Source organism: Sinohyriopsis cumingii, chromosome 4 (genome assembly GCF_028554795.1).
Source record: "Sinohyriopsis cumingii isolate HCF-2022 chromosome 4, ASM2855479v2, whole genome shotgun sequence".
NCBI classification, from domain to species: domain Eukaryota; kingdom Metazoa; phylum Mollusca; class Bivalvia; order Unionida; family Unionidae; genus Sinohyriopsis; species Sinohyriopsis cumingii.
The window spans coordinates 61,576,657-61,604,612 of NC_142964.1; the positions used below are offsets into that span (position 1 = coordinate 61,576,657).

The window sequence follows — 27,956 nt, forward strand, 5'->3', positions numbered from 1 at the left end:
AGTACCTGATAACATCGCTGATCATCAACAGATGGCGCAACCAAATACAGTTTGTCCCATTTTAGCCATCTCATTACCAAATTCAACAACAACTGCGTCTTTCCAGATCCTGATGGTCCAATGATTATCATTCTGATCGAATTTGGTAATGCCGCGATATGTTTCACTTGCTCGCGTTTCTTTGTGGCTGAAAAATCAATTACATTCATGTTATTAGAATATTATGGATTCATATTGTGTTAAGTGTCGCACTCGAACTGCTACGCTAAATCCAATCGAAGTCGTTACACGCAACAATAGGAATGCAATCAAGGGCGAATGCGCAGTTTGCAAGACAATCAAATTTAGATTTGTAAAAAAAAAAATAGAAGAACCGGAGGAGACATCACAACCTCCTTAACAAATCTACCTGGAGCTCCTTGGGCGAAATATCCCGGAGAGAAGCATCTGCCAGGATATAATTACTGCGGACCCGGTACGAGGCTAGATATGAGACTCAACAATAATGATCAACCAAATCCCGGCGAAGATCCAGTAAACGCCATCGATAACGCATGCTACTACCACGATCTTGCGTATCGTAGCGGGGATTTGCAACAAAGACATCTCGCTGATATTAGGTTAATTCATGCAATAGACGCAGTTCCTGATAAAAATTTTAGAGAGAAATTGGCAACTTGGTTGATAAAAGGCGCGATGAAAGGTAAATTAGTTCTCGGTGCTGGTAAATTATAATGGAGCAGATATATTATTCTCCGCGAGGTTTTTGGCGAGGAAAATCAGCAATTGCCAAACTTGCCAAGGCAGCAAAAGTAAAGCAATCTGTCGCTGAATCGTGGCTATCGAGACAAGCGGTCTGGCAAATATATCTTCCTCCGCCTAAGAAAATATCATATGCGAGTTTCTCTGTCAGCGTCCCTAATGAAGTCCATCAGGCTGATCTTATGTTTCTTCCTTACGATACCGTCGACGGAGTCACATATAAATACGTGTTGACGGTTGTTGATATCGCTAGCAGATACAAGGAAGCGGAACCGTTATCGAATAAAACAGCAACAGAGATTGCTAAGGCGTTTAGCGAAATTTATTCACGATCTCCATTAACATGGCCGAAGCTTCTCCAGGTTGATCCAGGTCGAGAATTTCTTGGCGCGGTTACTTCACTGATGAAAAAGAATAATGTTAAAATCCGTCGCGGTATTGTAGGTGTTCATCACAATCAAGCTATCGTTGAGAGATTCAATAAAACTCTTGCAGAACGATTATTCGGATATCAATACGCGAGAGAATTTATCCAAGATAAACGATCTCACGATTGGGTAACAAGATTACCTCACGTGATTAACGCACTAAATAACGAAGTAACACGAACAATATCAATGAAGCCCGCAACTGCAATTACAAAACCAAATATACCACTAAAGCGAAGTTCCACAATTCCGCCTGTGCTAGGTAGTGTTATTGTAAGATATTTATACAAGGAAGGAGAAGTTGAGGGAGGAAGAAAAAGAGCAACTGATCCAACTTGGAGTGTTACGACACATAAAATATCAGCCGTAACAAGATCATCAGGAAGACCAGCAATTTATTTCTTAGATTCACTAGCACCACAACGAGGATTTACCAAGGAAGAATTACAAATAATACCGAAGGATACTCAACTACCGCCAGCATCGTTAATGTGAAATTTAATTCTACCTAACTGAGATAATTTTCTTACTCGAGACACGGCTAGATAAACTAAATTTGACCAAGAAATTCTATCATCGACGATCCAAACCTGGCCATGTACAGTCAATCCCTGCGATGAATGTATCGTTGCTGCGTATCCGAGTTTCCATGGAGATCTTTCCGCGTTTATCGCATCATTGATAAGATTAATATCAACGAAAATAATATCGTTCAAAACTAATATCTTTTCTTCTCCGCAGGGTAAAGTAACACTGATATTTTGTTTCCTGGTATCAATGGGCCTGTAACACAACGGTACCTGCAATGCTGGAAATTTTTCACAATGAAGTTTGAATAACATTTCCTGAATAACATCGCGAACAATTTTCCTGCTAGCAACAATCAGATGATCTGGACGCCACAAATTTAGAAAAATATCCATCGGAGTCTCGTCGATTATTTTTCTCATTACATCGCATTGAAACTTATTCGGTTGTAATCGAATTATTTTCTTAAACTCGGTCAGTAAAATATCATCAGATCTATAATCAGCGTCGATTTCCTCGTAATAGTCAACGAAGTTTCTGAGCCATTCATGAGGAGATTCACCATCAATAGGATCGGGTTGACCGTGATCTCCGCACATTACCACAGCGGTGTTTTTTCCTTCCAGCCAACCCAGGAATGATTTTAACACAACTAAATTTACCGTGCAAATTTCATCAAATATTATAATCTTGTTGATATATTTGTTTCCCATACGAGCCGAATCCCACAATCCACCGCTGTATTTGAAATAACTGTGATACGTGCCAGAATTAACGCCGCGTTGTCTTATTTCTCTCGCTAATCTGTGAGTTGGAGTCAGCACGACCATATCAGAGTTTGAAAATAAATTTATCGCTCGTGTTGTTTTACCACTACCACCAGGACCGTTCATGTATACAAATTTATTTCGTGAAATCGGATCAAATGCGGATGCAGCCGTTGATACTTCATCGCATTTATCTTTATGAAATTTATCGCAATCTTCAACATCCGCATCCTCACAATAATCTAGAATATCTTCGTTTTTTATTCTCCAAGTTCCCCAAGAACCATCAGTGATTAAATTTTCTAGCCTGCACTGATATTTCTTATCTATATAAAATGAATCCGTCGCAACCCTTACCGCGATATCAGAAAATTTATTTATCATTGACAACAAATTTATACTGACGTAAGCGAGCATTGACGACCTTAAATGCGTATACTGCGCTGACTCTCCGTCAAGATAACTAATCACGGTACCTAACTTCGTTCCATCAATGATAATATTTTCTCTGCTGCAGAATATTCCACGCGACACCGTATCGGCAATAATAAAATCCATCTCGGCATCATTGATAAACAACCTAGCATGTCGGTGTTTATGATCAACTGATCCTCCTTGAGTAAATTTACCAATTATTTTTCTTCCGATATCCTTCGCATTTTCACAATCCGTTGGCAACCACACCTCGGTCTGCTTTCTATACGATATAATCGCTTCACTCACCGTCAATGATATTAACATCGACGAATCCAGCATATATCTCAACAATACCGTAGGGACCCATCTTCGCTGAGATAAATGCCGACCAAACCAAATATAACAAATTTTATGTAAATTTTCAGCAAACTCGAATGAAGTTACGTGAGCGAATCCTGTCATGACAAAATCAGGTAACGGTCCGTTAATTGCAACTCTCGTCATCTCGCTGGTGGGATGACCAAATTTAGCAAAGTAATCTGCACAATCACCATATCCGAGAAAACTTCCAGGATAGCATGCGCTCATATCAACAGAGATCATATCTTCGAAATAATACTTGGTATTCCATAATCCTCCATGGCCGTATTCGATACAACTAAGTTGAATATCATTGAGAAATTCATTCCTTGTAGGTTTCCACGAATTTCTCTCTCTGGCAGCGTGAGCAGCAACAGATGGAACAGTAAAGCAGTTCGTTAATAGCTGATCAGGATTTGTCGAATATTTCTCCGCGATATTTTTCATCGATTCGTGTAATATTTCATCTCGGTAAATATCTCCTCGCGGCAGGATAAACTGATCATATTTTTCTTCACTCGAGAATAACCAAACCGATATTGGATCAGACGCGGCTAATATTTTGATATACCTAAACATTGCATCGGAATTATCTTTTGCAGATTCCACGGGATAAAATTTAACAACGCGATCTTGCGGGAATATCATTACCGACTGTGCCCATGCATGTGAATTATGATCAACAATTTCGATTGGTGTTCCTCGAGAACTATACGGCGACGAATATAATATTTCTCCCGATAATGTTTTTACCGTGATAGGAAATTTAAGTTTCTTGCTCAACGCAGCAACATCGTCAATCGATGCACCATCAACAACCGTATTCGCCCATGAATTAATTTTATCCAATCTCAATTGAGTCAAGCCAGATCCACGACGAGCGTTTTTCATATGCTCGATAACTCGCTCAGCTACACAGTTTATTTTCGGCGATTCTTTCATCGCAGGTAGATTTTTCATGTCAGGATTATTATTCAGCCGATAAATTCCATAGACAACAGCGCTAGAAGGATACGCCCTAGCATAATAAGGACCGTCTATCCCCAATAACAATCCCGGTTTCGAATTCTTATCAAGAATGACATTTTTCTTACCGCCACGTACTGGATCTCGTTTATCGCGAATTATCCAAGTGTCGTCAGGCATTTGTGCGATAAATTTTATACCGAAGATAAATCGTTCTTCCTTGTGTTCAGATTTTATATGCTCGATTATCTTTTTTGCTCGCTCCAAATTCATCGTAGTATCAACGGAGTTAGTTTTCCATGTCGACCAAACATGAATCGCTCCATCATCGAAGAATTCTTTCTTTGCACGATCGACCTCTGGAATAATATATTCTGCCTCGTCAAGATCAAATAAATCCATTATTATATTTTAGACAAATGTTTAAATTATATAATGCAATGTAAATGGATAACAGTCGGATCAACAAAATCATGCGATAAATCCTGCAGAGGTGAATATTGTGGAGCTCATATATACGCAATTCGACAAGGCAGCAAAGGACCACAACGGTGTTTAGTTTGCCAAGTTGGCACTCGAGGAAAAACTCGATTGTGTTTGTCCTGTGGAGGAAAAAAATATCGTGAGTTACGAAGATATTATGAAAGAAGATCTTCCTCAGTGATAAAATGCGAAGAAGATTATATTAATCGATTCAAAGCAAATTTCGATTTAAACAAAGAGAATATCATATATGGAAATGAAATCAGCGATTCCCACAATGAAAATCATGAACGAGTATAGATCGCATCCAACCATCGAGGGATACGAGGCATCTACCGATGGTACAGTCAGAAATGCTAGAACGAAACATCGTGTTGGTAGTATTTGTAATTCGGGATATCTCAAATTTACAGTCCATAAAAGAATGGAAAGAACAGAATGTTATTACAATCACAGATTCATATACGAATGCTACAAGGGACCGATAGAAATTGGACTTGTTATCGACCACATTGACGGTAATAAACTTAACAACAAGTTATCTAACCTTCGAGTTGTAACTCTGAGTCAAAATTCGAGGTTTGGTAATAACCGTGGATTTCCCAAGTATTCGAGGGCTGTTAAATCAGTGAATCAAACAACAGGTGAGGAACTCGCCTTCGAGTCGATGTCCGCAGCTGCAAAATATTTCGTTATTGACTCACATTCGGTACAACGAGTTGCAGAAGGAAAATATAATGCAACGTTTTCTTATGATGCTGACTCGTGGATCGAATTTTCCTACACTCGAATAATATTTGATTCGGAAAGCGACGAAGAATAATTAAATATTACAAAATTAATATAATGAATGAGGAAACCATAAACGACATCATTGGAGCGATTGATGATCTGAAGAAAAAAATAAATCTTCCATCGGATCTAGATACAAATAAAATTCGATCTGAATTTGAAACAATTGTTCAAGGAAAACTTGAATATAAATATACGCTACCGTCAGAATATAAATTAATAAAGAAGATCCAAATCGCGATGTATCAATCACTTGCTACAGTCAGCGATGATCGCATCGAGGATTTTGTTAAATTATCGATGTTGGTAGAAAACGCTAGATTGATTTTATCAGACGCGTATGAATCACGAAAAATTACAAGTTCGCGTGTCAGGCAGTTGAAAAGACTTGTAGACGAAAGTAAAGTTAGGGAATCTTCCGATTCCTAATTCCGCAAACAAAAAAAAAACAAAAATAAAAAAAATATATTAATTTTGAAAATTTCCCTGGATTTTATTTATTTTTTTCGCCCATTTTTCTCTGGGATATAGATTTACGATTTCACTAGCAAATTGATACTTACAGTTTCTCCGCGTATATCAAGTAAATTTCCTTTCTGATCCGTAAGTTTGAAATTTATTCTCGTCAATAACCGATTATGACATCGCAGGTAAAACGGATTAACGGGCTCCTTTATTATCAAATAACCAGGAGAGGCGCTAGGTGAAAACGAATACAAAATAAATCCCTGATGGGCTTGATTTGACACTGACGCATCAACATTATAACTACCTTCAACAACATCCGCGTGAAGATAAATCGCGATAACTTCCGTTATATTAACGATACCTGGCGAGATATGCCGTCCACCCCCAGTCGGATCGTTATTGTGTTTGAGAATCAATTCCGATTGTATTTTTTTAGTCCACGCCGCATGTAATTTCGGAAATAAATCATCGATGGTATCAGTGACGGATTTTCTCATTTCATCAGCATCATAATTGGGGAATTTGAAATTTGGCAGTGTTTCCTCGGTTAATTCAAATACTCTCATGAATTTTTGTTTTTCTCCTGAGTTTTTGATCAACTCGAATTTGCTAATAGGGAGAACATAATCGGCAATTGATAAATCGTCGACCTTCGCCTGAATAAACATATCATGATAATATTCAATATCATTCGCGAGTTGATTTAAAATCTTCACGTGTTTGATAATTTCGCTACATGAACCTGATTTATTTAGGATACATTCATGAAATAATCCCCGCAATAAATTTAATTGTGATTCGTGTTCTTGAATAAACTCGTCTAGTGTTCTTCTTACCAAGATACCGTCTATGGGGGCTATTATCCTGTTAATGTGGGTAGCGTCGAAGATTTTCACATCTGGGGGGATTTTAGGAAGAGGCAGCCATGAGAGAATTCTTTCGTTAATAAAAGTGAAAGCGAACATTACTAGGTTAAATTTGTGGTTATTCATGAGATTGATGGCGCTGTGGATCAAGGGTTTGTGTTTGTTATCTCCGTACCATCCTTCGTCGGTTGTAAAATCCGATTTTTTTGGTTCCGGTAGTTCTGGAAGGGTTTCATCATACCAACCTGGAATAATAACATCCGATTTTTTTGGTTCTACCAGAGGTGCGACCTCGGGCCAACCTAATATATTTCTAATCGATGATTGGTAAATATCTACCACGTACGGTGATTTCACTTCTATCATTGATGACAACGTTGGATCATGTGAAGATATCTTTATTCCCGGAGTAGCATCGCCGGTTATATTTGATATTCTAGTGATAAACTCATTATTCAGCTGATCAATTTCATAACTACCCGTTGGTATACCAACAACGATCCAATCAGGTGTTCCATCGGGTTTATTTTTATTTGCAAAAACAAGTGAATTATTTGACATCGAATTGCCGAATGATTTCGATCTAACATTGGGCCAGCTGTTGTAGACGCGCAATTGTGTTAGTGCAATTTCATTAACACTGATTGGTGTTGAAAAATTAATACTAAATTCTGGTTTCGTTGAACTTAGCGATATTAGCGTCGTTGTCGGTGGTGTCGTGTTTGTCACGATCTGGGCTAACTCGGACATTATTAATATTCATTTGTTCAATCTCGGAGTAGATACTGATAATCGAAGAAAATTCTAGATCGGATATAATACCGTCATTAAGACTCTCAGAAAGTAGCGATGATAATTTCGAGTATGCGTCATTGATCTTAGTTAGTTTACTTTTGTACGAAGATAGTTTCTCACTTGTGCACGAAGATATTTTTTTTGCGATAATATTTAAAACACCGGCAATTGTTGTTGTTGACGAGATTATTATTGTTGCTACAATTGGCGCGATTGTTGTCACTACGGATAAAATTATTCCTGCACCAGCGACCACAGCAGATACTGCGTAAACAGCAACATCAATGGTAACTAACCTTCGTTGATATTTCTTTATTTTTATCTGATAATCGTCGAGGAGTTTTTTTAGCGAATCCTGCCATGATCGCGCCTGATTGTAGCGATAATCCGATGCGGTCATTTATTAGTTATTTATCTAGCCAATTGTAATTGGAAGATTGATAATTGGTTTTCCAATTTTATCTGGTTGAGGTCTCTCTCTACCTCGGCAACTGCGTCTTATTCAGATGGATCAAGATTAAACAATTCCGATAAATATTCGAAAATTGCAATATAATTCACCGGTCCCATGGTGGTTCTGTCTGGCGGTTCTAGCGTGAATGTTGTATCGCTATATTCGTTTAACAAAATAATAATAAATCCAGGATATAATTGAAATCTACTATTTTTTTCCGGTTGTACATTAAATTTTATATCGGAGATAACATGTAATCGGTATACGCCAGCAATTGGCGCGCTAAACATAAATGTGTTACTCTGAGGTATCCATCGATGATAAGTTACTTTAAACGTAAATGTTAGATCGCATAGAGAAATTCTGTCTAACAAAATATCCGGTATGTAAAGTTTCGACAATCTTGAGATTTCCAATGGTCTTATTTTTGCGTTGATTTCGTTGGCTTTTGTTGTCACGTCGAGAAGTTTGGTGTTGATTTTTTGAATTTCTCCATCGTACATCGATGTATCGACTTTTTCACTCATCTGTGTATATGTCAAGGTGTTTTTACTGTCAATAGTGTTAACAAGCTCAATTACTTTCTTCACATCATCGTTGATGGATCTTATTTTCTCATTTATTTGTTCTTGCATCGTTTTAACTCCCTTGGTAAATTCAGGAACAACAACATCGCTGAGTTTATTAATTTCCTCGCTGATTTTTTTGTTGAGATTGTCGATTGATGGTTTCTGACCCATCGAGGTATTTACTTTGTTAATTTCGGCAAGAATATTAGTAATTTCCTCGTTGATTTTTTTTATTTTCTCGCTGAGATCGTCGATTGATGTTTTATCGATTTTCTGACCCATCGCGGTATTTATTTTGGTAATATCGGCGAGAATTTCAGTGATATCCTCGTTGATTTTTCTTATTCTCTCGCTGAGATCGTCATGCGATGCTTGATCGGCTTTTTTCTTTGCTAGTTCGTTTGCGGCGGAGGAAGTATCGCTGGATGTTTTTATGTTCTCGTCAAATTTTTTGCTAAATTTAGCTAAGGCATCGTCAAGTTTTTTAAGGTCGTTATTTATCTTGTTAAGTCTTTTTGTCATTCTGTCCTGAAGATCGTCGTGTAATGCTTTATCGGCCTTCAGAAGCAACGTTGCTGATAACTCTTTGTCGGATTTTTCCACATCCGCGATATTGGCCTTCAGGGGTAACTTCGCTATAATATCGGCGATATCAGCAATAGATTTTAATACCATCTCCGATTGGCGAGTAAACTGACTAATGTGATCGCGGTATTCGTCTCGCTTGATTATATCAGTTATTTTGACGTTGCTGGTTTGTAATCTTCCTTCGGTATTTTGAAAAACAGCAACTTCGCCAGGATCCACCTCTGACAGCGATAAAAGATTGTTAATATCATCCCTCGTGGCAAATTTTGATGTATCGATGTCGCCCGTTCCTTTTTTTTCTTTCCTAAAAAGAGATCTACCGTAAATGTCAACCATGATATTTATCTACGGTATATTCAAATAAAATTTTGCGATAAGGATTGGATGATTTTGAAATTGCATCAAGGACATTAATTGACTCCGGGCCGCATATTGGTGGATCTGCTAATGTTTGTGTTGGAAGCGTTGAATACCAAACCGGAAGTTTTAGTTTTGACACATACTTGATAAATTCGTTTGGTGGTGCTAATCCGTATGAGTCGAAGTAAACAACTTCGCGAGGATTAATCGCGTAAGCAACCCAGTGAGTGCCAGGACCAGAATTTTTATCGAGATTTATTATTCCTGTCTCGGTGGGATTTGGTTTATCCGGCAGTTGATCTCGCATAAATACACCTCTGAAAAATTTTATTTTCTTTTTTTTTGCTTCACTGATTAAATCTAAATTTGAGGCTGGTAGGCTCGACTTAGACCGGATCCGTACGGGGGTCGTCTTAGATAAAGGCCCGATCCTTGCCTTTGATTTAACAATCCTATGAGGTGAGGAAGAAGAAATCCTCCCTTTTTTTTACGATATCTTCCTCCGACAATTTTTTTTGCTGCCATGCCACTTAGTCCTGATAGCGCGCCTAATCCTACTGCTTTTCCAATCATGGGGAGAGCTCCAGCTATCAATCCCGGAATAGCGGCCAATAGAGGGAAAATACCACCTATTTTGATCATATCTCTGATGGCGCCTATTGAGAGATTAAGGCGAATACCAGTATTTGCTGATCTGGATCTGGTAAAATGTCCATGTTGATTTTTAGTTAACGATAGTTTGTTAGGTCCACCGTGAAGCTGATTATTTTTCAAGGTTAAACTTAAACCTCGTCGCGCTGTTGTTGCCGATTGAAGTTTTTTTATCTGACCCGGGGTCAGAGTTACGCTGACGTGATCGTATGGCATATTAATAATCACTTAATCTAAATTTAGAATTTATCACATGTTTTCTACGGGCGCATCAATGACTCTCATTCTACCACTGATGCCTTCTAAAATCATTGTTCTATCGCTGAGAATAACTGCAATTGCTCTTGCATTTCCTCCTGTGTTAATTCTTGCTTTGAAATGAATATCGACAACCGACTGCTTTACCAAATCAAGATGTTCCAGGGAAAAGTAATAGATAGGATAGAAAGTATTAAAATCCAGCTGTGATATTTGCAATCCCGTATCAATATTTTGATCGCGGCCCATAAAACTTAGTAATCGATGATATGCGCGTGCAGTGGAATAATTTTCAAAATCGATGGCTATTTCTTCGGATGGCTCCTGTTGGCCATTTATTCTCAATGATACGTTTGTTGCCTCGAATTGATCGAATATCATGTGACTATGTAATTGATCGTATTTATTCATGTTTTGGAGAGCAACAAAGATGTGTCTAGGTGCGGAAGAGCCCTGCTGTGAAGCAATTCGCCAAGTAAATATTCCGTTAATATTAACATCGAGGGAGTCGGTCATCGTTGTCAACCAAGACATAATGGATTTTCCTCCTTGATTCATAAATGACAATAATTTTTCTTCTATGATCATCGATGGAACTATCGCTGGCATCCATAAGGTAATTCTTTCAAGGACAACTTTGCCGATATCAAGGGGATCTACACTTGCATCTCGCCAGATGGCTCTATCATCATTGGCATCTCGAACAAAAACTATCGTATGCTTCGCTCCGTAAATAACTTTTCTAAAATGTCTGCAAAATCCAAAAATATGAGATAATGGAATTGCACAGGAAAATTTTCGATCGTCATCTTTTAACATTTTAGTTCGTGTGGCAAATCCAAGGTTGTAATTGGGATCAATGTCAATTATCATATCTTCAACATTAGCATTGAGAACAGCGGGATTTTGGCGATCAGTTGGTTGTCTCTTGATAAATTGTTTATTACCAGGATGATCATAGTTATCCTTCGCGAACATCATGCTAGGACCGGCCGATCTGGTAAAATCATCAGAGTATCTTGCTAATCCTATGATCGTCGTTGCTATATCAACGTTATTTGTGATTGATTCGATCTCCTTTCCGTCGATCATGTAAGTGAAGCTCTTGAATAGTGCCATAATTCCATTATTAACAAACCCAACTTCAAAATCTGCTCCAAAATTGGTATCGTTTGTCCTAACAAGCCTTCCAACAAATTCGATATACGCCTCAGATGGAAGAAAATATCTTGTTGTATCGTGGACTTGTATTTCCTTTCGATTTCTTGAATCTGGCTCAACTGCATCGTACGAGAAATACTGGAAATCTCGCACTGATGTATCCCTACCTACTGGCTCGTCCATGTCAAATACTTCATTTGACACTTGTGCGAACATTTATTATTAATAATATCGTCTAAAACGAAGACCATCACCTGAAACAAAACTTGTATTTGCTAGATTTGTCCTAGCAACATTCTGCGCTAGATTTGTATTAGCAACTTCCTGCACTAGATTTGTTATAGCAGCTTCCTGTGCTAGATCATTTATTTTTTTATTTGCCGCATCATTTATGACTTTACTAACTTCGAGTGGCATTTCTCTGGTAATAGGTAATTTGACGGGTTGCTTTTTACGCACTAAACTTAATATTTTATTTTTTATGGCATTGAAGCCTTTACTGGCCAAATTACCGATACCAGAAACAGCAGTTTCACCAATCTTTCCTATTGCTTTTAATCCTAATTGTTTGATCGCGGGACCAATTTTAGGTGCTATTCGCGTGACAAGACTTCCAATGATATCACCGAATCCATTACCGTGAATATATTTGTATACTGGCAATCGAGAGTTTACTATGCGGACCTGATTAGGTCTGCGTTGATGTTTATGAACAATCATGTTATTTCAATTGTATTGATTTAATCGATGAGTTCATCGACAAACTCTTTATAAATGTGAGAATCGATGATACCACCGCGAAATAATCGCTGACAAATATCTGATGCTTCGTTGACTATCTCACGGGAGTTATTTCCGGCTCGCTTTCCTCCGATTAATACTTCAAGGCGAGATACATCGTTGACAACACTGTCGGGACAAACTGAATATCCACTTCCTGTTTTTTTTGTTTCTGGAGATTCCAATGGCGTTACGTAAAATACTTCATCTGACGGCGATGAAGATTTCTTCTCCTCTGCTGATCCTGGTGATGTCCCTGACGACGACCCTGGTGAATATGTTTCTGGTGAAATTTGGGGAGTCCCACCCGGGTGTCTTTCTAGTTTTTTACGTTTAGGGTCGTAAAGTAATTGTTTCTTAATGGGTTCCCTGTAGTTTGACGCTGTTGGTTCTGAAGGTGGGTCCATATACCAGGGGCGTTCTGTGGAAGGATACACCTTTTCACGTATTTCAGGTAATTGAATGGTATGGCGAATATCAAGGGGGGATAGTTCAGAGCTATATTGTTTGGATGGCGAAAACCCAAGTGGTTGTTCTGAAGGGGGATGAAAGAAAGGAACGGGGAAATTGGGGATTAATACATCACTCGCCAATGTAGATGATCGACGAATTTTATACTTCTCATCTATTCTTTTTTTTCTTTCGATACCAACATCCTTCATAAATTTACTAAAATTTTTATCTCCATAATCTACTGGTTTTCCCAAATGACCAAAATATATTACCGCCAGCCATTCAGCATCTTCCTTGAGTATATCAAAAAATTCTGGCCTCAAAAAGAATCTTTTATTTTCCACAGAATCATCAGCAAACATTTCAACTGCTGAATCATAGTTTCTGATTAAATGAAACAGTTCAGTCTTCAAATAGTTATCAGCGGAAAATTTAGGATCGAATTCGTGCAACATGTGCAACACTGATTTGGGTTTATCACTCTCTTTTTTCTTTTTTGGTATTCTCTCTCTTTTTAGTCTAGCTACTAATAATTCATCTGGTTGAATTATTGGTTCCTCCGGTTGAATATCTTCCTGTGGTATTACTTTTCTCCCTCGTGTTTTAGTTTTTTCTTTTTTTTCCTGTTGTTTTCTTTCTCTCTCTTGCTGTTTTCTTTCTTCTTTTTCCTGTTTTTTTCTGTCTTTCTCCTGTTGTTTTCTGTCTTTCTCCCTTTGTACAATATCTCTTTGTGTATCTCTTGCTGTTTCTAAAAACCTTCTGTAACGCGGATCCGTTGTCTTCCTTATTGATGTTGTTTGTGTGTAAATTTTATATACCATATCATACCAACTATCGCGAGTTGCATATCTTTTTTTTCCTACTGCAGTCAAATATTCAGTTCGACCACTAAAATATTCCTCCGCAAATTGGCCAACCTCATCTATGTTATACAATGTCGAGAGAGGCTGCGATATTATTTCCCATCCCTCATCGGTGAAATTTTCTCTTAAATTATCGATATTAAACTTCCCTTTTATCATTGCGATTTTTCTTCCTCCCGGTTTTCCATCTCCAGGTTTTCCTCCATCAGTAATTGCAAGTTGTTGCGCCGCTGCTGCTATTGCTAATCGCTCGGGTAATGTTCGTGATTGATCCTCAATACCTTTCAACGCGCGAAAAAGTCCACGTTTTCTGGCTTCCTCATCTTCCTTATCTTTTTCGTCACCATATATAGTTTGTTCGATTGTTTTAGTAACTGGCTTCAACCATTTTGCCGAAGTTTCTGAAATTCCATGTTGCATATCTTCGTAACCACGAATATTTCTCTTAAATAATCGTTTTGTAGGAATAAGCTTCTTTAATGCCGCTAATTGCTCTCGCGCTAATCTAGCAGAATGAGGTTCTCCAACTGTGCTAGTTTTCGGACTCATCTTATTTTCAATGATATTGTTTTATTGTGAAATAAAATTAACATCCGCAACTTTTCCTTGCATTGCACACATAAATTTTCCTACCCCCCCCCTAAATTTTGTTGTTTTTTTTATGTCTGAAATTGCATCCTGGGTCGAAATTTCGCTGATTAATTTGCGCAGGAGGGTTTATTTTTGAAATCTGAGGGTTGTACGGAGAAAGTTTGTGTGGGAGGGTTAATTTGGTCTGTGCCACCTGGTCTGTAGAACTTCCCTGCTGCTGAGTAACAATTGACACTATTTCATTCCGTACTTTCAAAACAGGATAACGTGCCTAGATACATCGGAATTTATGTCAAATTTCTCAAATTATCTACAATACTAATATTTAATTAGGGAGATAAGGTCGGTGGAACACGTATAGTGAAAATATCCATTTCTGTGCTATAATTTTTAATCTAGCAAATCTTGTAATCTTAGTAAATCCATATCAGTTTCTTCTTGTATGGCGACGCGTCTAATGTTCTGTTGTAAATAATGATCAACGCGATCTGTTTCAGAGTAGAATCGCTATAATATGTTCGCGAGAAAAAAAAAATCTGATTCTGTTCAAATATTAACTAATGAGTAACTTTTTTATGTAATGACTTGACTGAGTGAGGATTCAGATTCGCCATAAGAATTCCCATGTGTCAAGTTGAATTTCCACCCGTGATTATTGTGCTTATGACTGCAATGAATAACCCATATCAATATCATCACTGATGAAATCTTTACCAGCGTAAGGGGCGTTCTGTGTTGGAAATTGCATGGGCTTGGTTTCGAGACCCACAAACTAAGATAATGAAACAGGTTAGAAGGTTATATGTCCTTATGCAGCGAGTAACGGCACCTATCGCCTAGCTCTAATGTACAAGCGCTCTTTCATCGACTGGTCATTGACTCATCTCGAAAATCACGGAAAAGGGTCCTAGTAAAAGGCTCAAGGTGTGCAGAAAATTCACGCTAAGCTAAATGCACAAACCAGTTGGATTTCTAATTAGAAATACGATGTATATACATAAAATAAAAATTAAATAGATGCGTATAGACCAAAACAGATAGGATGCATTTATCCTTGGATCCAAGTTTTGCTTGGATGGATACATGATTATATTAAAGATACAGAATGACACAAATATGATCAAACATATCAGAGAACTATAATGCGTTTCCAAGCAGTCTGATACGCATTATACACTTGTAAAGACGGTGGACTCTAAATAAATATGTATGTACGTATTTAATTTCTACCTTGGTTATAATGCTTCAAACAGGATTAACAAAATGACATTAACTGTTCTGAGGTATTGCAGACAAAAATATTAAAAGTTTTTGGACTGATATTGTTTCCTTAGAGACGAGAGTTTAAAGCATAACGCACAACGTGACTGCGAATATCATGCGCCAGATTAGGGTCTACCCTGTTTGTCGGCAGATCAAGGTCTTCGTTACTCAGCAGTAAATGATACATAACTTCAGTTAATCATTTTTCGACAATCTTATACACAGCTGTACACAGCTGAATTATCGATACGTTTAATATTAGTTATCGAATCTAAACAGGTATATTATTCAAATAATTTTGCCTAGTCAAAGACTTTTACAGCCACAAAAAAGCACTAGTCTTCTCGGCCAAATTTAAAGCATGCTAACTACTAGGAGTTTCATGTAGTATATATACTTAATGTACTTGAGCAAAGTTGTCTTACATACATACATACATACATACATACATACATACATACATGTAAATAAATGAATGCCTAAACATAAATAAATAAATAAATAAATAAATAAATAAATAAATAAATAAATAAATAAATAAAAACATAAATAAACAAATACAAATAAACAAATAAAAATACATAAGTAATAAAAACAACTGCAAAACAGGAGAACAGACGTCAATTATTTTTTTTTCTCACTAGTTTGCATCATTAATGTTAAGATTATGAAATAAAGTTTGTATGAAGACCGATATACAATATATAAAATAGCCCATATGAAGCACCAGTAAGACGAATTACGTGGTACAAAAGACTAGGTTAAAATTATTAAATAAGTTATTTTTCATGAAAGTTATAAAGTAAAAATAACTATGTCCCGATCCATAGAATTGACGAAATGCTCATTTTTAACGAAGCTAAATGATATCCTTCATTTATCTGCATCTTCTAAGCTCTCGCTTAATAGTCAGCCCGTGAAAGATCATTAACTTCGTGAACAAGACGTTATTGTCTATTCAGTTTTGTTCTGCGCATCAATGAAAAATTTGTATAATGGGAAAACAGGTATTTAAGAAGTTTGAAAATAAGGCAGTAATTAAGCACATTTTATACATCTACTAATCTTATCACTGTTAATCTTATTAATGATCATCAAACACTAGTTATTTTTGATGATAGTTGGATTAATGCGAAGCTGGCTTATTCAACAAATACATGATATACCATTAAGTCATTTTGAGAGCAAACATCATTAAAAGAACATACCTGAAAAGTAAAATTAAATGAGATATTGAAACAAATAAGACAATTGGGGTGTGGTCTTTTTCCACCAGAAGCAAGTAACTTTAAGAAACGAAGAGGAAAGTTGTGTAAATAAAGATTTTATATAAGAAAATAAACCCCCCTCCACCTCGAAATAAAACTCACTGATGATGTAGATATTGTTATGTATATTTGATTTAATTTATATTTAATTTAATTTAATTGTTCATTTGTCAGTTTTAATTTCTTTTATTGGTTATATATTATTGTAATGTTACTTTATTTACTGGATTTGACATTTTCCAGAAATTCAGTTTGGCCTGACTATTTTTTGTAAACACTAATAATATAAACTTTGTATCTAGTGCTTACCTAGTTCCTGACCTTGATTCAGAAATCAGTGAGAGTTGAAGTAAACAACTTTATAATAAAACTTGTTTATTCTTTCTCAGAGTAAAAATTGACAAAAATTCAGGAACTATAAAAACGGAGCTGGTCAAACAAACTTTTTTAATAGCTGGTGCTTAGCCAAGAACGTTGATCAAATTATGAAAGTCTTAGACAACTTGTATTACTTGAAGAGTTCAAGAACTGTGTCCATACTGACATAATAACTTATCTTGAATAGCATTAGGTCGAAACATTTAAAAATGCTGCTCCTGCTGCTGACGAGTATTCCTTAGCTCATAAAGTTTCTTTTGTAAATAAGACTTCCCCTCAACCAGTCTTCTGGCAGAAAAGGAATTCAGCCTAATACAAGACCTTCTAAATCTCAATCTGGAAATCTTTTAAAAATCAAGCTTCTGATAAGTTTCATCTAATATACTTGCCTCTTCCTACGTGTACATATGGCCAGAAGAAAGGACACGTTACTTCTGATTTGCTACAAATTGAAAGATAGGCATTAGAATCAAGACAGATCTGTTCTAAATGCTCTTATTTCTAAGAGGTCAAGGTCATGGTCATGTATTCAAAGCAATACATTTGTTGGGTCTAATAAACCACAGTCTGATTTTATTATGGAGAATTATGGACCATTCATGTCGAAGGGTTCTATATCGCTCTTGGGTGATTTGGCCAATCCCATCCATATTAAAATTTAAGGAAGACATGAGCTTCTCAGTGTCTTTTATTGTCAGGTACTTTGCCTTGTTCTGATAAGTCTTCTTCTAATGAAAGTGTCATTATTCAGGGAGTAGAGTGTGGCTTTGTTAATGTGGCTCTCCACTGTGTAAATTTGTCTTCAGACTTAGTTTCAGGACCCGTGACAGTCGGAATAATGTATGTTTTGCCCGTTGAGGACATTCATTTATTACTAGGCAACGACCAAGCTGGAGAGCAGGTTGTGGTTAATCCACTTGTAACTGACACATCTTGTTTGGATCAAAAAGTTGATCCTATTGTAAATGAATTCCCTGATATATACCCAGCTTGTGCAGTTACTAAAGCTATACCAAAGAAAGTTCCTCATAATGAAGTTGATCAGGAAATATTCTTTAAGCTGATAAATGTATTGGTCAGGCTTTTGATGAGGTCAATTTCACTCCTAGTTATGATCAATCAGAAGGTTTTGATCACAGTGAACTTCTTTTAACTACTCATTCTCTTTATTTTAATCAGGGTGACAAACGACAATCACTTTTCATCGAACAGGTAAAAGATCCTTAGATCTAATGTTTGTTTCAAAGAGCCATTAGTGAAACTTAAGCCACTGAAGTTCCTGTCTGTTATTTCATTAAAGCTGGAATTCTTATGAGAAAATGGATACCTCCCGAGGTACCTGCCTGTGACGAGTGGTTAGTGAACTATCAAATTGCAGTTCCAAAATCTTACAGACAGGAAATACTTAGTCTGGCCCATGAAACTCCGTTGGCTAGTCATTTAGGGATTAATAAGACTTATCACAAGATCTGGGCTCACTTCTATTGGCCAAAAATCAAAAGTGATGTTTGTAAATATTGCAGATCTTGTCATACTTGTCAAATGGTAGGAACACATTATCAGAAGATAACTAAGGCTCATCTGCAACCTATTCCTGCATTTGATATACCATTTAGCAGAACTATGGTAGACTGAGTTGGATCCTTTCCTAAGACCAAGTCAGGTAATTAATACTTTTTGACGATAATGTGTGCGCCAACAAATGTTCCAGAGGTAATTCCTTTGAAGAATATTAAATTTAAAACAATAGTAAAGGCTTTGATAAAGTATTTTTTCTCTCAATTTGGGCTTCCAAAATCTGTCCAATCGGATCAAAGATCAAATTTTAGGTCTGAAACTTTTCAGCTGATTATACTAGAATTAGGTATCCAACAATTCAAATATTCTGCATATTACCCTAAGAACCAATGGGCTTTAGAATGATTTCATCCGACTTTGAAAAATATGATTTGATCAGATTGTTTTGATACGGGTAAAGATTGAGATGAAGGCATTAATTTACTATTATTAGCCGTCAGGGAATCAGTCTGTTTGAACTGGTGTTTGGATGCACTGTGCGTGGGCCATGGAAGCAGTGGAAAGAGAAACTTCTTTCTAATGAAGACACTGAAATTAATCTTCTCGATTATGTTTCCAATGTTAAGTATAAGTTGTCAAAGGCTTGTGATGTTGCAGGAGCGAATCTGCACTCTACATAGTCAAAAAAGAAATTAAGGTGTGATAAAAACTGAAAGGAAAGGAGTTTTTAGCCTGGTGATAGAGTTCTGGCTCTCTTGCCCATACCACAAAATCCTCTTCAGGCCAAGTAGTATGGTAACTACACAGACGAAAAGAAAGTAAATGATTTAAATTACATTATAAATACTCCTGGGAGGCGAAAACAAAATCAACTTTGCCACATAAACACGTTAAAGGAGTATATTAAGAGAGATAGCTACGTTAATAATGAAATTAGTTTAGTTGTGCCTGTCTCACTCAGTGAAGATTTAAGTGAAGGAATACCATCGAACCTTTTTAATTTTGGACCAAAAGATCTTCAGAATTCAAACATTATGAATGATCTGAACCAGAAACTTTCATATTTGCAACAACAAGAAAGGAATGATAGTAAACAGTTACTATTTGAATATGAGCACTTATTTCCAGATGTTCCTACCAGAACAAACAAACTTTTCCATGACGTTGAAATGGTAAATTCAAAACCTGCGAAACAACACCCGAATAGGATGAACCCTGTCAAACAGGAATACTTGAGAAAAAAAGAAATTCAGTATTTGCTGGAGAATGATTTCATTGAATCCAGTAAAGGTGACTGGAGTTCACCATGTATAATTGTTCTGAAACCAGATACAACTTTCCGTATGTGCACTGATAATAGGAAGGTGAACAGTGGGACTAAAACAGATTCATTTCCATTACCAAAAATCGATGACTGCATTGATAAAATCGGAAATGTCAAGCATGTCACCAAATTTGGCCTTCTGAAATAATTTTGGCAAATTCCACTGACGGAAAGAGCAAAGAAAATTTCGGCATTTGTGTCTCCAGATGGACGTTATCAATATAAAGTAATGCCGTTTGGGATGAAAGGTTCGCCAAGTACTTTTCAACGTCTAATGGATATGACCACTTCCGGTCTAGATAATTGTGATGCTTACATCGATGATGTCATTATCTACAACGACACCTAGAACGAACATTTAGCGACAATTCGGAAACTCTTTGACAGACTTACTGCTTACTGATGCAAGTTTGACAATTAATTTATCCAGAAGTGAGTTCTGCCCTGCTAGTGTAACATTTCTAGGGCATATCGTGGGACATGGACAAGTTAAACCTACATATGCTAAGGTCAAGGCTATATCTGAATTCCCTGTGCATGTTATTGAAGTGCAACTGATGCGAGTTTTAGGTATGGCTGGATAATGTCGGAAATTTAGTTCCACGTTTTCCATAATTACTGAACCCCTGACTAATTTATTGAGCAAGAAAAACACGTTTCTTTGGACTGAAAAATGTCAGGAGGCTTTTAATAAGTTAAAAGCCATACTTCAAAAACGCGTCAGTTTTTGCAGAGCCAATTTTTAACCAATCATTTAAAATGTCTGTTGATGCAAGTGATGTTGGGGTTGGTGCAGTGTTGGATCAAAAAGACGAAAATGGTTTTGATTATGCAGTGTGCTATTTTTCTAAGAAATTAAATAAGCACCAGAGAAATTATTCGACCATCGAGAACTAATGTTTGTCTTTGATATTGGCATCACAATATTTTGAAGTTTACATTAGTTCAGCTCCTTCTTCAGTTATTGTGTTTAGTGATCACAACCCCCTTTCTGTCATCGGCAAGATGAAAAATAAAAGTCAAAGACTACTGAGGTGGAGTTTGTTGTTATAGGAATATAATATTATCATCAGGCACATCAAAGGAAAATATAATTTAATAGCAGACGCACTTTCCCGTGCATATAATGGTATTATTTATGTATACTTTGTATAATTCATAAGAGTTCTTTTATGTTCTTTTTTAAAATCTCGTATATAATTAAGCTATGGTAAAAAGAATGCTTTGTTATATTAATCTGTCTTTTTCTTTATGGGAGAAGTGTTGCATATATTTGATTTAATTTATATTTGATGTAATTTAATTGTTTATTTTTTAGTTTTAATTTTCTTTACTCCATTACTTGCTATTATAATGTAACTTTATTCACGTGATTTGACATTTTTTAGAAATTCAGTTTGACCTGTAAACACTAATAATAGAAACTTTGTATCTAATTCTGATCTAGTTCCTGACCTTGACTCAGAAATCGGTGAGAGTTGAAGTAAACAACTTTTGCTTAAAGTTCTTTTCCAGAGTAAAATTTATTGGTTTTAGTCAAGGCCATACTGGGAATATGTGATTTTATGCATGTAAAAAGCTTCTATCTTGTTCTAGAAACATGATCATGTGACCCTCATACGGGAACCTGTTTTGCGTCATAAATTAGTTTATAACTGTTTTCTATAGATAATTTGGACGGTTGGGCTTTAAACAATTGACACTTAAAGGAGTTTTGTTGCGACCAGTTTGAGTTGAATTTTTTTTCTCTCTCACATTATTTGGATTCTAAGAGGTTATTTTTTCCCTGGAAATACTTGTGCTCTAAATTAATTCTTGAACAAGGACAGTTATTGAAATTTACAAAGAATTCAAACACTGGAATGTTATTTTCTTTGATTCAACAAATAACTGCTGACACATCATTATGACGCTGACCACACCATGCGTTTTGGATTTCATCTTCATTCGAACTCAGTTTCATTAGGACATTTTATTACTAGGACTTCTATTTTTTAATTCTTGGATTATTCTTGGATTAGTTTTGGAATTGATTCGTAAAACCGTAAGTTCTTTTTCTCATTTTACCTTGTTTTTCTATAGAAATAATTTGATTGTTAAATTTTACAAAGCTTGTTGTCTTCATTCTTTTCTTGTTGCATTCTGTAAGAGCCTAAACGTAACAATATATAACCAGCTTTATCTGTACAAATGTAAAATCGCTGATTTACATACACATTCGTTATGTTTAAACGAGACAGTTTTTCACTAAAAAAGAGCATTGTTATTATCAATCATAACTCGCCACACAAAATGAACCCTTTAATTTAATTGCACTAAATAAATATACACTTCTGGGTTTGTGGTCGGATTAGGGAAAACCTTAACCGGCAATTATGATAAGGTAAAACATTGTTTATCAAATAATAGTGAAGGATAGCAAAACATAAAGTGAATTAGGTCATATTTCGTACGCCATTGATGGAGTTATTGGTCCTCAAGTCTAATATGTTAGGGGAAAAATAAACACTTGGTACTTTAAGCCAAAAACATAAATAACAACATAGGCATATGGATAGCCTACCAGGAAAGTATGCGTACTTAAATAGTACAGCGTACAACACTACCTGCATACGTGTATACAAAACGGGCAATCAGATAGTTATACTGGAAAAAGAGGCGTTACATCATTCATTTGGACACCTACCAGCATTCACAGCAGCATATACCTACCAACATACATATACAATATTATACATGTATCAATGTAAATACATACAAAAATGCAAAATACCTACCTACTTACCTTCATACCTACCTACCTACCTACATACATACATGCATGCATGCATACATACATACATACATCATTACATACATACATACATACATACATACATACATACATACATACATACATACATACATACATATAGACACACAGACAGACAAACAGGCAGACAGACATGCAAGCTTGCATGATAATTAATACATATATCAAGGCATAATAAATGGTGCACACGATTACAATGGAACAAAACGGGCGTGATACATACGCATATATATTCGACATAAATTCATACATATATAGTTAAATATTTCTACAAATTATATGTACAATTACAACGAAATTAACTTAGAAACTTTTCAATCAATCTCCTTGTCAACATTACGGATACCGTCAATATATCTCCTTGTCAACCTTATATATACTGTCAATCTATCTCCTTATCAACCTTATAGATATTGTCAATCTATCTCCTTGTCAACCGTACAGATACTGTCAATCTATCTCCTTGTCAACCTTATATATACTGTCAATCTATCTCCTTGTCAACCGTACAGATACTGTCAATCTATCTCCTAGTCATCGTCATATATACCGTCTATAGGTTTCCTTGTCAACCTCATTTATACCGTCCATCTATCTCTTTGTGAACCTTATAGATACTGTCAATCTATCTCCTCGTCGACCTTCCAGATGCTGTCAATCTGTTTCCTTGTCAACTTTACTGAAATTGTCAATCTTTCTCCATCTGAACCTTATATATGTTGTTAAACTATCTCTTTGTCAACCTTACAGATACTGACAATCTATCTCCCTGTCAACCGTACAGATACCGTCAATCTATCACCTTGTCAACCTCATATATACTGTTAATTTCTCTCCATGCCAATCTTGTAGATACTGTCAGTCTCTCTCCTTGTCAAATCTTGTAGATACTGTCAGTCTCTCTCCTTGTCAAATCTTGTAGATGCTGTCAGTCTCTCTCCTTGTCAGATCTTATATGTGCCTGCTTGTCATACATATAATTTTCAACAATCCCTATAACAGATAATGAAAGCACGCAAGTGTTTCAAAACGTGCTGGAAAAAAAAGAATGTGACAGGCTCTAGGTTAGTTGGTTATGTTTAATGAAGGCGGATGTTAGACATAAGCCGTAAGAGATGAATTCACATTCAGTGGTATTTGGTCAGTGTTGCTTTGACACTCGTACTTCAAACGTTAGCCAAGATGTGTGTGTGTGTGTGTGTGTGATTTGGATTTTTAACGCAGCTTTAACAATTTTTCAGCCTTATCTCTACGATGTATTACAATGTGGCAGTTTATACTGATGTCTAGCACTGACTCTGACACGTAGCTCGATGTCCCACCCAGTCATATTATCCTGATACCAGGCCGAACAGTCCTATCACTAACTTCTTAATACTGAGCGCCAAGCGAGGCAGCAGTACCATTTTTGTAAGTCTTCGGTATGACTCGACCGGTCATCGATCCCACGATCTCCCGCATCCGAGGCGGATGCTCTAACCGCTAGGCCACCGGTGCGGTCTAAATAAATCGAATGAAATATTATAATAGAGTTGAACATATATTACATGTAGTACTATATGAGTGATAAAAATATTCGTTAGCGTACAAATTCATGTCTCTTTGTCCATAAATGGTTTGCATACAAACTCATGTCTCTTTGTCCATAACTGGCGAGCGTACAAATTCATGTCTCTTAAGCCATAAATGGCTTGCGCACCAATTAATGTCTCTTTGTTCATAAATGGCTTCAGATAATATGGATTAAATGTTTTATTAGATTTAAAATGGTAATAGTTTTTTATAAGATAAGAAATACTGGACAATGCCGTCCCTATGCAGATTGAAACGAAATACTTGACTATGCCGTCCGCATACAGACTGAAATGAAATACTGGACAATGCCGTCGCTATAGAGATTGAAAGGAAATACTGGACAATGCCATCGGTATATGGATTGAAACGAAATACTGGACAATGCCGTCCGTATACAGACTGAACTGAAATACTGGACAATGTCGTCCCTCTACTGATTGAAATGAAATACTGGACAATGCCGTCGGTATAGAGATTGGAATAAAATACTGGACAATGCCGTCCGTATAGAGACTGAAATGAAATACTGGGCAATGCCGTCTCTATACAGATTGAAATGAAATACTGGACAATGTCCTCGGTATACGAATCGAAACGAAATACTGAGCAATGTCGTCCGCATGCAGACTGAAATGAAATACTGGACAATGTCGTCCCTATACAGATTGAAAGAAAATAGAGGACAATGCCCTAGCTATACGGATTGAAATGAAATTCTGGACAATGCAGTCCTTATTCAGACTGAAATGAAATACTGGACAATGCCGTCCGTATACAGACTGAAATTAAATACTTGACAATGCCATCCCTGTACAGATTGAAATGAAATATTGGACAATGCCGTCGGTATCTAGATTGAAATGAAGTACTGGACAATGCCGTCTCTATACAGATTGAGATGAAATACGGACAATGTCCTCTGTGTACAGATTGAAATGAATTACGGAACAATGCCCTCTGTGTACAGATTGAAATGAAATAGAGGGTAATGCTCTCCGTATGCAGACTGAAATGAAATACGCAATAATTCACTCAATCTACATACTGAGATGAAAAACCGGACAATATACTCTGTATACAGATTGAAATGAAATATCGGACAGTATATGTATACAGACTGAAATGATATACCGGACAATTTACTCTGTATACAGATTGAAATGAATGAAATACGGGACAAATATCGACAAAAAAGCATGAAAAAATTCGGAAAACAAAATGAAATGAGAAGAAGAAAAAAAAAACACAGAAAAATGAAATGAGGAACTTGTAACCACTTATTCCACCTCATCACTTCCCTAAGTCGCCACCCTTTTCTGATGCTTCAAGCCAAGCTACTCGAGTAAAGCTTCATTTTTCCTTTCTGACAAAGTTAATAAATGAGGGCTTGAGTGCTGTATTTGTAAATTAGGTACAGTATCACCATCTTTTTCCCCTTTTGTTGTTACCCCCGCCCCCCCAAAAAATACAAAAAAAAATAACAAAAAAAATGTGAAAGTTTCAGCCTTATTGGTAAGAATAGCTTTATGGCCAAATTTTATTTGGCGATATGTTCTTGTCTTTTCATGCCACATAAGTGTGTCCATTGTTATAAGGTGAATACCTCATTAGTTTCAAACGTTATAACCCTAGGGCTAAGTTCATTGCAATTTAAAGATGGACCGAACAAGTACGTTCTCACTTGAAAGCTGTAGCTGAAGAATTTGGCTTTCATATCGGCAGATAGACTACTTACCTTTGCCAAATATTTATGATTTATTGGTGACATAGCCAAATCGTGCTATTTCAAATGGAAATGCAGAAATCAGCGAAGAAAGATCCAGGTGTTGCGTTTTCACTTTTACATAATACAATAAGAATACAACTCAAACAATTCAGTTGGTTACAAAACCCATGTCAAGCATAGGTCATTCGCTCTATTTGATATTTTTAAAAAGAATTTATGTCACAATAACATATTTTGGACTCCTTCTTTAGTAAATGTATTCATATTTTTGGAATATAAAAAATGACCTTTGAAAATGAAAGAAAAAATACTAAATAAGTTTGTTTAATAAAAGAAAATGAAATGAAGAAATAACTCGTACATACAAGTATTGCCATTTTTAAATCTTATCGAGTAACGTAACAACATTCGACTTTAATATTATAATCAACACAATTCAAGATCTGCAATTCAACGTCGCCATTCTACGTCACTAGCACGCAGAATACGTCAAGCTTGTGGAAGCGGCTATTTCTTTCAGTCGATCGAATCACATGATCGAAGTGCTTGAGAAAATCACCTCAGCTCAAGCAAGAAAACCGGATGAAGTAAACAGTTTTGAATTCAGTGTAATCTGATGCGCTGCATCCTTATATAGACAGCTTGCTTGTAGTAAAATTACGGGAAAACTGATTGGAATCGAGCTCCGCCATCTTGAAGGGAAAAATAATCATTGAAGGAAACCTTTTGCCTCAAATTTTGCTTTAAGAAATGTTTAGTGAAAACGATGTATGCAACAGAGACAACTATATTTCTCAGATGACTTTCTTAATTGAGCGTTTCTGGCTATTTCAAACACTTCGACCAGTTGATTCAATATGCTGAGACTGAAGGCTGATATATAAACGACCGAAGTGATCCAAATGCCCTTGAGGTAAAATGGTAAGATTTTAATAGACCCTAACAAATTAGGCCCAAAATATTCATCTGCAAAGAACGCAGAACCAGTTCTATACTGTTCGATCTAACTGCGATTTTTAGCGTACAGCGTAGATCAGCATCTGCCAACGGGTTATACAATCTGCGTCTAACGTAGATCAGCACCGGGCAACACCCTGTACCATCTTGGACTAGCGGAGATCAGCACCTGCCAACACCTTATGCGATCTTGGACTAGCGCAGATCAGCACCTGCAACACCTAATACAATCTTAGGCTAGCGCAGATCAGTATCTTACAAAGTACAAAGTAAAGCATTATGCGAACTGGGTCTAACAGCGCAGATCTTGGTAGATGTACGCTGTACACGGTTGTTTGCGTATTATACACAAATAAATACGGCATTCTGTAGAAGAAAATCACTATTGAAGGGTGAATAAATACCATTACAAAAACTGAATAGTGTATGCATTACAACATAGAAACGTACTTTAGTCATATCACCACACTGCCAATTTGCAAGAATTGTATCGGGCATTGGCGTACGTTCCCTCTGACCTCTACGGCACATTCCAGTACGGAGAATACGTAATTACACAGAACTTTGACTTTTATCTCAGGCTTATCACTCTTCTTTCACATTAAAATAGAGGTGTTATATTCAAGGGTAGCAAATTCTATAGCCTAAATACTGTGACGTTCCACTCACTGCTTGGAATTCATTTGAAACTTTGAGATATCCCGATGTGCATGTAATTGTACTGTCGACCTGCATGTCTTACCAATTTATAAATTCATCTACCACATTAAAAAAA

At 36.5% G+C, this 27,956-nt stretch overlaps 1 protein-coding gene across 1 annotated transcript in view; it reads left to right on the top strand.

The window, feature by feature from the left end:
• Positions 1–27,956, top strand: part of LOC149801284 (uncharacterized) — a 54,426-nt gene that overhangs the window by 23,358 nt on the left and 3,112 nt on the right. The gene's annotated exons all lie outside the window — the stretch shown is intronic.